At 30.3% G+C, this 11,185-nt stretch overlaps 1 long non-coding RNA gene and 1 other non-coding gene across 2 annotated transcripts; both read left to right on the top strand.

The window, feature by feature from the left end:
• The first annotated feature begins 421 nt into the window (after window positions 1-421).
• On the top strand, window positions 422-528 carry LOC120070477. The gene has a single exon (XR_005479971.1). It is a non-coding gene; the product is annotated as a small nucleolar RNA R71 (small nucleolar RNA).
• A 3,776-nt stretch (window positions 529-4,304) lies between these two features.
• LOC120075513 lies at window positions 4,305-8,588 on the top strand. The gene is made up of 2 exons (XR_005481349.1): window positions 4,305-4,464; window positions 8,281-8,588. It is a non-coding gene; the product is annotated as an uncharacterized LOC120075513 (long non-coding RNA).
• The last annotated feature ends 2,597 nt before the right edge of the window (window positions 8,589-11,185 follow it).

The following is an 11,185-nucleotide window of genomic DNA, read 5'->3' as shown; positions in this document are numbered from 1 at the left end:
GTACGTATTTGAAAAAGGGTTGTTCTTAACAAAGTACATTGGCTGCGGGTTTCGTGGACACTCTTCAACCGAATGCAATTCTCCACATGTAGCATAGCTGGTGCTTGTCTGTTCTATAGCGTTGACTTACCCTCTTTGCGTTCTGGGATTGTTGATTGTGATGCCCTGTAATAAATTTATCATCGCATTCATCTGATTTTGCAAAGATGTGATGACACCATTATTTGCGTTACCTTCTCTGGGTTTTGTTCTCTGATCGCTTTTTTGCCAATCTTCATGGTTTCTCGATATGTGATCAAGAATGTTCTCTGCCTCATCATAATTCTTGTCCAGCAGACCTCCTGCTGCTGACGCATTGGCAGCTGTCTGCGATGCAGGATTTAGTCTATGGTAGAAAATCTCGATTTGGAGGCAATCTGGCAGTCCATTGTGCGGGCAGTTGCGCACTAATCTCTTGAACCTCACCCATGCATCACTGAGCGATTCGTCTTCTTCTTGTTCAAAATTTGTTATTAACTTCCTCCTTCTGGCAAAAGGGAATATAGGGATTAGGTGCAACCTTATTGCTCTTGGAAAAATTAATGATTTTGTTGTATACCATTTTCCTTATTGATTTTATTTACTTTTTATCTCCTTATGCAGTTGATTGGAAAAGCCACTATTTCCATTTTTGATATCCGATGTGCTTGTCTATGAATGAATGGGAGAATTCACCAAGACTAATCAATTTTAAAACGAATTCATCATTTTTGAAATACAAATTATTTTGTACACTTTGTATCTCATTCTTTTGATTTAGAGGTAGTGGAGTCCAAACTTCTGATTTTGGGGTTGATAGAAAAAATAGTATGACAATTAAGACATGCTCCTTTTGATCCATTGTTTTCAACTAAGATCGGAGATTGATGAATCAAGATTAAAAGTATAAATCTTGATATGTTAGAGGGATCAAATAGAAATTAAACTCAAAACTCAAGGGTATGAACATAAAATCTTAAAATTTAAAGATCCAATTTAAATTAATAGTGCCTAGGGACCAAAAAGTACTTTTTTTTTCTTTTCTATTTGCCAGAACTTTTTTGAATTTTGGATTAAAAAATGACATTTTTAATTGTTTTTCGTAGAATCGATTAAAAATGATATTTCATTATGAGTAATAATTGGGTGCATCTCAAGATGCACCATTTTATGCGTTCCTTGTCACTCATACTAAAAAACTAAAATATTTCAAAAGTGATCGAAATAAGAAGAATTTACTATATGAAAAATTATGATCAAACAATTAGGTGAGATGAATAAAAATAGATATTGTTTGAGATGCACTTAAGTGTATATATATATATTAATTATTTTCGTTGGTTGTGGAAGAAATTGGGCTTTAATGAAGTTATTAAGTAAGTGAAGGTACTTTATTATTCTTTTTAATAAAAAGTGGAGGTAATTTTTCAAAAGAAAATATATCAAAGGCCGAATTCATTGACTGAACTAACCTACGACGACCCAAAAAGTCTTGTGGAGACCAAAATTTTCTAGTTTGTTTCCTTGAAAAAGTGAAGCCCTCCTCCCCATTAGCTTATTGGGTTAATTAGTTAATATATACACAACCACCAATGCCTTCTAATTCCACACAATCCTTTGTGAGCTTTCTACATTCACAAACTAATGGCTTCAACAACAGCTTTCGTTGCTTGGAAGAAGGTTATCTTCTTTGCTTTGCTTCTTCATGCTTTCAACGTGGTTTCGGCGAGAGAACTTGTCGCTCTCACAGCCGGTAAGTCTTCTCTTTTCATAATACCATTCTAACAATATTGTTTTAAATTGACTATAACCGAAGTATTGGCTTAAGCTTTTGAGTTGTTTGGTGACTTAACTTTTTTCTGAAATCCTTTTACACTTTTCGTTTTTGGATTAATAGGTGAGTCGTCGTTGGCGATGGAGATGCATGGATTGATAGGTAGGAGATTAATTGTTCGACAGTTGGATATCTCTTGGAGAGGAAATTATTCTCCGCCTCCTCCTCGTCCTCGTCCACCTCCATCCTCTTCCTAAGGGCAAGGTCTCGAACATGGATGTTTTTATTTTTAATTACCCTTCCTTGGCCTTTGTTTTGGGTTTGGATTAATAAGGATCTCCACAAGTTGTATGAAGTTCTTTAAAGTTGTGGCTTTTTATAGCGTTGTATGTGATTTTGGTGGAGTTAACTACAACTACAAATACGTTTTTATATTTGAAATTCAGTCTTAATACTATATAATCAAAGTCGTCATCGTCTTTTTTTTTTTTTTTTTCAATAATAATAATCAAAGTTGAATAGCATACTTTCGTTGAGCTTATAATGTGTGATATTGTGTACCTTCATCCGAATTGGAAAAAGTACCCTCATGTTTTCATTATTGCATTGAATGTATTATATGGTGCTTCAAATGACTAAATATGGGGACCCACTGACCGGTCAATGAGTCAAGGTTTAGGTGCGACATGCCTTGTAACATCCCAATTTTTTTTAGTAAAATTTAAGTTAATTATCTCAAATTGCTGAGTTTTAGTTTCCTACTCTTTGGAATTTGGAAACAAATTGTTACAGTTGAAGAAGTTTTATTAGTTAATGTGGATTCTTTGAGTATGAGTTTTAAATTAATTGGAAGGGATAATTGAATTATTTGTATAAGAAATTTTGAGTTTTTGTGAAATTTGAAAGGGAAAAGACGAAATTGTGGTTTTAAGATTTTACCCTCCTTAATTTTGGAACTTTCCTTGTTTAAGGTTGTGACCTTTAATGTTATTACAGACATTAAAGACGGTGTTATTACAGCCCTTTAATGTCGATTTAAAACCGACATTAAAGACAACGACGTTAAAAGGCTTTAATAACACTATCTTTAATATCAGTTGTCAACCGACATTAAAGCCCGAAATTCTTCTAGTGATATATCATATTTTTATCTTTATTTTTTTAAAACTTTTTATATATTGTTTATTAAAATATATATTTTTATATTATTTTATTAAAATTTAAAATTATAAATGTTGAAATTAATTAATTATAAAAATGATTAAGTATTAGATTATAATTAGTATGAAATTTTATTAAATATATTAATTTGTTAGTTTTGAATTTTAAACCCTCTTTTTTCAAATATGTATAACTAAAATTATTATCGATACATAATTAATTAAATTTTTGTTCATAAAATTCTGATAGCATTTCCATGCACAATCCAACAAAGTCATCTTTGATTCCTAGACATCCTATTCCCAGGCATCTATAAAACTTTAAACCAAATGTCACTTTTAGACGTTTACAAGGTAAGTTATATGAACTTTCCTTGTTTAAGGTTGTGACCTTTAATGGTGTTGTGTGATTTTGGTGGAGCCATGAGGCATAAAATGATGAGAATTTTATACGGATGACCCCCTTTTCAAGGATCCAAATGAAAAAAGGCCTAAATTTTGAAAAGTTAGGTTCTTTTGGGGAAATTTTCGCAGATAAAAACAAATCAATTATTTATAAAAATAGCAAAAAAAAAAAACACTGATAAACTTCTATCAACGTCTATCATATAGTATTAATGATAGATTTCTATCAATTTTTATCACTCATAAACAATTATAGACTTCTATCAGTCTCTCTTAGCCGCTATCAAAGAAAATTAAATTTTGTTATTTTGTGCAAATAGTTTCCCGTATTTTTCTATTTTTGAAAATCTCCTTTTTTTTTTTTTAATCTTTTGCTTGCATTCATCAAATGGTTAAATTACCACAATAACCCTAACAAGCACACATGTGACTCGATGCTCGATATTCGCTCTAACTATTCAATACTCCCTTTAGCTATTCGATACCCACTCTAGTTACTCACTTTAGCTATTTGATACTCACTCTAGCTACTCGACTCTCACCCTATACTAGTAAATATATGATGCAAACAATATATATACACGCATGTATAATGTTAATTATTGTATATACAGAAGGAAATACATTTTAAGATGTACACACATGCAAACAATGTATATACACGGCCTAATATTTATAACTCTTTTTGCTAATAATGCAACTAGCCCAAATAAAAATCTAGAATAGCGTGGGGTCAAGAAAGGCATGAACACCTACAACAAAGTTTCCAACCACTTAAAATGGCCGACTTGTTTGACTCTTTAAGTTCACATGTGAATGGATGAAGATGGAGTGGAAGTTGTAAGTAGCCACAGCCACAGCCACAGCCACAGCCACAATTCTTCTGTGTCACAATCAATTGAGTTTCACCTTAAATTTGCCTATAAATATTACCAACTAAAATAAATTTAGCTATTCAGCTACCCTTAAGCTTATTAATGCTCTCAAAAATGGCATCCCCCAAAAGAATTTCCCTTGTGTTGAAGCTACTTTTCTTTGCTTTGCTTCTCATTGCCTCTACTGTTTCTGCAACCAATAACATTCCTTTGCTCCACAAACCACGTATTCGTAAGTTGCCATTCTCATTATTGTACATGGTTTCGCATATTTATCCTCTTGAAAGAATGTTTTGTTTTAATCATACTCTCAGAAGAAAATTGATTAAATACATATGCATATATACAGAGGCAGCTCGAGATCATATGATAGAGAAGCATTCATATAGAAAATATAATAATCTAAAATCTATTTTAAATTTTGATAACCAATGAATAATATGGTCAATCCACTTAATATTAATATTCCTTGCGATATAATTAATCTTAAATAAGATTTAATTAATTTTAATCTTTCTGCATAAATAATCGTTATTGGTACTGTTAATAATATTCTACAAGCAATATATGCATTTGGAAAAACATTTACCTTTTCTATATAATTTAATATTTTAATTAGGATAATCAATTTCATTTTGCAAGATTTCTCTTAATATTTTTAATTTAAAAAATAAACATAAATTGTTAATGTTAGAAAATGTATCATGTCATAATATATTTTCAAGTTTAATACAATATCTTTTCAAATTATTATCATCTAATGACTTTAAAAATTTCATATCAAATAAAAAGTTAAAGAATTTTCGTATACTTGAAATTGTTCAAGTCTATTTTTAAGTGAATAAATTGCTTGATCTATAATATAGTAAAAGTAATCAATTCTAAAAGTATCTTTAGGTGATCGTATTCTTCAATGTCAACATGCTCGTCAAATTATTATTATTTTTTTTGAATCATTCGTTTTTCACGAATATTGGTTTTATTTCCATGCCATTTGCAATTTCTTTAGCTGAAATCATAGCATTTGTAAATCCCTTTCTTTATATTTTTCTAAAAAATGAAACTAAATATTTCAAGTAATCTAAGCAGCATCAATATGCATATCTTTATGTTGTAAGACTTTATTCACAAAATTTGTAGCAAATAAGATATTATACCATATAGTCGTGTCTAACAAGAATTCAAAATTTTCAAATTCTTAAGTAGCTAAACAATTAGCTTCATTTTTCACTTTAGGATCTTTACAAGTTTCTCCTAATTTTAACAAAGCATCCCTTGTTTGAGACACTTGAAATCTTATTGCTTTAGCACTTTCAATTCGACTTTCCCACCATGTTTGTTAAAATGGTTTGATAGTCAAGCCGGTTATGTGATCTAGCAAAAGTTTCCACCGTTTTGTAGACGAAGAAAATAAAGAATAAATACTTGCAAAACTCCAAAAAATGTCATAGTCCTATGAAAAGAGTTAGTCATGTCAGAAAATACTAGATTGAGATTATGACAACCACAAGGTGTATAAAAATGCTCTAGGATTTATTTCCAGTAATATTTTCTGTACACCTTATTGTTTTTCTTTCATATTAGATCTATTGTCATATCATTGTCCTCTTATTTTCGATATATCAAGTTTAAGATCCTCAATTGTGTTTATATGCACATCAAATAAACCTTTCCAGTAGTATCTTCAACTTCTAAAAATTCTAAAAAATATTCTTCTATTTTTATTGGACTTGTTGAAATATCAACACACCTCAATATAAAAGATATATGTTTTGGATGACTTATATCACGTGTACAATCTAATATAACCGAAAAATATTTTTCTTCCTTACTTTTTTCAATCGTTATATTTTATTTCAAGTCCTAATAACTGAATGAATTCATTTTTTATATTTGTCCAAGATAATGATAATTAATATCTTTAATTGAATACGACGAACATGTTCTTACATTTTTGGATCAAACTTGGCAATCATTTCAATTAAGCTTAAAAAATTTCCATTATTTTCTTGATAAAATTTTTCATTACTTCTTTGAAATGCTAATTATTTTTAGCAAGATTTTTAACTCCGGTAATAATTCGTGTTAATACTTTATTCCAATGTTCTTTTTGTTTATTAATTAATTCTTGAACATCTTTATCAATTGTTTTATTTTCTAACAATCTAATTTGTAAATCAACCCAAGGTATTCATATTACATATGTTAGTTACTAGTTTCATGACTTTTAAGCCGAGAACTAAGATTTTTCTAATCATTAACTCCTTTGTTAGCCAGTTGAACTATATTAGATTTAATGCCAAATAACTTATAACAAAAACATTAAACTTTATCGAAATATTTCTTGGTAAACTAGCCAATTTCTATCATGTTTTTTGCGAAAAGATAATTTTTTAGTATAATTAAAATTAAAAAATGTCTAAAATTTTCATCTTTTAAAAAAAATTAAATGACTTTCTTTGACGGGACCTTTTTCTACCAATAAGTCAATTAATTTAGAATGAATGTTTTTCCATCTTTCTGGATCATATATAATATATTTAGAATGCACCATACATGTCTCATTATCATTATTAATATCATCATTATTTTCTTTTTTTTTCACTTTCCTCCTCGCTCTCCAGTTCTTTTTTCATTCAAGTTTATTTGATTACATGCTTCATTTTCAACCATATAATTATATACTATTTTTTTTCAATCTTTCGATTTTTCTATACCTATCATTTCTTCTATTATATCATTAGTTTTATTATTTTTACTTCCAATAACAAATTTATCATGAGCACCTTTTTGAGATTCAATCAATTTTTCTACTATTCTTTTCTTCTAGAACTTTTCATATCCAAATACATATTTTCTAGTAGACATATTGATATTCTAAGTATGTAAATGTAAACAAATCTTAGATGTTAGGGTATTGAACAATCAATAATATGATATTGTTTTTTCTTCAAAAAAATGTAAAAGAATTTGAACAGAAAAACATGGAACTTTGAAGCAGTTAGATTGAGTTGAGGAAATGATTTTTTTAGAGAGAGAATTCAACCTAAAATGAATCTAAACTACTCTATGTAATATATTTGGGAAAGAAATGGGAAGAGTTTTAGTTTTGAAAAAAAAAAAGAAAAATTAAAGATATATGAAAGGTCTTCAACTCTTCCAATGTAAACTTATGAGAGTTTTAGGGGAATTATATTAATGGTTGAGATTTTTAAGAAAATTTGAAAGGAATTATGAATAAAAAGATAAAAAGTAAATAAATTTGAAATATCAGTCAATCAAAATTGAGAGAGTTTATGAGCCATTAATTATGAAAAGTAATAAGTATATTATTTTATATTTCAAATTTAATTTCATTAAAAGTTATATATATATATATATATGGTTTTCTTTCAAACTAAAGCAAATCAAACTATGTACACCTAAATAAGATCTTATCAAGTGATGAATATATAATGTAGCCCTAATTTATGATAAACCTATTTTACACAAGACATGAACCACTAAATATATACTTTTCTTCAAAAGAAAGTGCAATGATTTGGTACAACCTGAACCTAGCCCGTTGCAATTTCCTTTTTAAACCATTTTTTTTTATAAAACATTGTCACATAATAATTTTTTATTGGACAATTGTCTAGGTTATACAAAGATAGGAGCAACCTAGCCAATACTTAAGTATCTTTCCAAAAGAAATGACACGACAAAGTTAGTTTGGTAACAATATGGTTTCATTTTGAATTTTGTTAAATCACCATTGACTCAAATGCTTAAGTTGATGAGTAAAGGTAAATTTACTATTATATCATCTAACATTCATCCTCACTTGTGTGGGTTTGAAATATGTAGAAGATTGATCAACTAGTGAAAATTAATATTAATTAGGGAGGAAATAACTTTACAACATTGCAGAATTTTGAACATGGACCCTCCTGGATCACATACTTTGATACCGTATTAAATCATCAATTAACCTAAAAATTTAAATTGATATATCCAGATAAATTTAATATTATATATCTAACGATTCTTCTGTAAGAAGTTTCAGGTAAAATGATTGTGGAGTACAAAAATGTTGGGAAAGGTTTAGTTGTACCAAATGTAAAGAAACCAACTTCTGATGATGTCCCATGGGGGGGTGGCTATATTCCTCCAATCTTAACCAACCCATGATGTGAGCTTTATGATTGTTTGGATGATCAGCTGTGTTTTAATATATTGTTGATGTTGTCTTTTTGGGAGCTTCAATCTTTAAGCGTTCTTAGACCGACAATAAACTTAAGCAAATCTGATATATTTCTATCTTATATATTTGCTTTGTTTTCTCAATGAATTACTCAAGCCCTTCCTTCCAAATGGATTGCAATAAATTTTAATTATATATCAATATTTTAATACTCTTTCACTTGTGGTTTCTAGAATTTTTAAAAGGTCCAACTAAAAGAAATCAATATTATACTAATTGAGAAGAGAAAGAACTGTTGGGAATGCGACCAAAGTCCCACATTAATTAGATAAGGGGAAGATCATGGGTATATAAGTGAAAAAGCCATGAGGATTTATGTTTAAATCGACAATATCATACCGATGTAGAGATAGTTTGAAGGTCGTTGTCTCAAGAACATCATATAAGAATTTGGCTGCAATTCAGATATATCATATCAAATTACCAATAATCAAAAAAAAAAAAAAAAAAAAACTGGATGTGCCAAATTCATTTCCATTAGTTTTATTTTATCATTATTTTTTTATTTTTTTATTTTTTGTGATAAATAGTGAGTGGATGCCCCAATGAAAGAGTAACAAAACATAAAAGGGCTTCTTGGATAGATACAAAATTAAGGCAAATATATAGAAAAAATAGCACAACTTAAAGCTGGTTGCGACTATAGAAAAAATAGTTTTTGAAACCTAAATTTACTAGGTATCCTTGCATTAAATCAACTGAAGGCATGCTTCAGGATTAAAAAATACAACACACAACTTCATTTAACCCTCACATATGTAGTAATATATATTTATCAATGATAGCTAATAATATACATCCAGATTTCACGGATAGATCCCATATTGATGTATAAGTCTACTATTGACTGATTTATACTTGATAATAGCATATCATTTAAATTATATCAGGAATATCAATGATATGCTTTAATCTCTTATATAAGTCTATCATTGATGTCTTAATATTATAGTCTATCAAGGATAGACAACTTTACTACTGTTGGGGTTGATGCCCTAAACTCTCATTGGGTTCTGTAGTTTGTAAACACAGTATTGAACAAACACTTGTCATATAATAATATATAATATTTTCTTCACTATTGTCTATGAAACATTGGATCTTTTAATTGCTTTACCACAGACCAATAAACTAAGATCCCTAGTTGTCGTTGTAACTTAAGCATGTATGTGGAGACATACAAGTGAATTATGCCTTAAGTAATAACTAAAATGGTCTATAGTATATGGATATAGGAGGAAAACCTTATCCTAGTAACGCTACGGATGCGGCCGCTTTGTAGAATAGTTACAAGTGTTGTGACTTACTACACATGGTCTGATCCTGATCATTCATGTGGAGACATGCGAGCAGGGGCGTCCTATACAAAGGAGTTTGTATAAGACCGGACCGCAAAATGTAATAGTCTCGTTATATAACACCGTTCATGACAGAGACTTCACTTCACTAAGATGACCATAGGTAATATGACCTTAATCCTGAATGAGTTGAGAACTTCTGCCTTTGAGGGCAGTCCTTTGATTTGCATGGATGCGAGTGGCCAGATCGCCGACTCAAACCTACCACTTTAGGGATTCGTCTGATTTGGGAGCTGGGAACTTAGCTACAGAAGATGGAATTCACTTCTTCCTCGAAGCAAGGGTAAGTAGATAGATAGCTCTTAAGGGTTGATTCCGAGGCTTGAACGATGTGGTGCCACACACCGTCTCATGGCCTGAGAGGTGTCCACACATAGTAGGACTATGTTGTATTGTTCATTAGAGGGATCAGTAGTACTTAAGAAGTTAGATGTAACTACAGGGGCAAAACGGTAAATTGGCTCAGGTGTACTTATAAACATATGTGAAAGGTTATTGTACTATTGATTGGTTATATCCGATGGACACAAAAATATATTTGTGGTGAGAAGAGTGCAGCAGTCGGTCTTTAGTGGGATGCCTAACAGTTAACGAATGGTGGATCTCGTGGCTAAAGAGTTTAATCAGCTATTCACGTATAGTTGGAGCTTGAGCCATAGATCCATAAGGTCCCCTTGGTAGCTCAATGGATTCAAGTTGAGAATCAGTTTTTGGGTCAGTTTGAAGTGTTTAAATTGACAAAAGGGCGTTCGATTATATATGATATGATTGAACTCGTCAATTATATATGATATATTTGACATGATGTATAAGATACATTAATTGGAGGAAAATGATATAAATATGATTTATATCTAGTGGAGGAGAAAAGGATTATGGTTCATATGTTGCATATGATTTTATATTAAACCATAGGTTATAAATATAATATGATTATATTTACTTTTTTAATTTAAACAATTATGGGATAATTGTTTGTGGTTTTTTCTCCATAATCGAATGAGATAGTGGGAGGTTGCATTCAATTTTTGTAACTGAAGAATAAAATGAAAATGGTTTTCATTTTGCAAAGAGATGAGATATTCACTCACCGATTGGGTACACTGCCCATCGCCTAGCAAACCGAGAGCATACACGACAACTCAAAGTTTACTAAACGATCGTGTACATGCACACACTTCCTAAACTAGCACATAGAATTACCTAAACAATCGTCTAGCTTTTTCTAAGCGATCGCGCGCCCAAGCGTTTTACTAAACAATCGTCTATATGATCAACCCCAGTTACTACACGATCGTATACCTTTACCTAAACGATCAAGCATCCGTCTATACGATAGACTTCCGAGA

The sequence above is a fragment of the Benincasa hispida genome, chromosome 1 (genome assembly GCF_009727055.1).
Source record: "Benincasa hispida cultivar B227 chromosome 1, ASM972705v1, whole genome shotgun sequence".
Lineage (NCBI taxonomy): Eukaryota > Viridiplantae > Streptophyta > Magnoliopsida > Cucurbitales > Cucurbitaceae > Benincasa > Benincasa hispida.
The sequence above is the reverse complement of the archived record's forward strand: the minus strand, read 5'-3'. Positions and strand labels throughout refer to the sequence as shown.